The sequence below is a fragment of the Vombatus ursinus genome, unplaced genomic scaffold (genome assembly GCF_900497805.2).
Source record: "Vombatus ursinus unplaced genomic scaffold, bare-nosed wombat genome assembly UNPS02014807.1, whole genome shotgun sequence".
In the NCBI taxonomy this organism is placed as follows: Eukaryota; Metazoa; Chordata; class Mammalia; order Diprotodontia; family Vombatidae; genus Vombatus; species Vombatus ursinus.
In genome coordinates this window covers 52,597,254-52,597,893 of record NW_020954585.1, presented here as the reverse complement: position 1 = coordinate 52,597,893, position 640 = coordinate 52,597,254, and positions in this window count along the sequence as shown.

Sequence of the window (640 nt, the reverse complement as noted above, 5' to 3'; positions counted from 1 at the left end):
CCTTGACCATTCGTAGTCGCACATTTCACTGGCTGACCCAGCAATACTGCCTTTTAACTATTCCAATGACTTTATTTTATCACCTTGTCTAAACTCACTTTAAACCTCTGTACTTGTCCAACAAGAATTCACCAAAATATCCTTTATACTACTTTTGAAAATTGGCTCCTGGCCTCCAGTCTTCTTAGACCTTGTGCCATCTTGACTGTGGTTAATTACCCAGATAAAAGGACTTAGCAGGTAAGATATTATTATTTTCTCTTTAAAAAACAAAAACAAAACCTCCAGCCTCCTGTGGCTCTTGGAGCTAGTACCAAGCACTCCAGAGATGCTTCTCTGGGCAGCCCCAATGATTGATTCCTATTCTGGGACTTTTTTGTCACTGTCCCAGTGTGGGGCATCTGTGAAGCTGAAGTCAGGGTGTGAAGTTTGGGATTGGAGACTAGGAATATGGAAAGAGAAGGGATGAAGATGAATACCCAAACTACTCTGTCTTCTCCTTGGCTACCTGATCTTCAAAACCCAAAGGCTGAGTCAACAAGGATTTCAAGTCAATAAGCACTTTTTTTTTAACGGCAATTGGGGTTAAATGACTTGCCCAGGGTCACACAGGTAGTAAGTGTCAAGTGTTTGGTCTGAG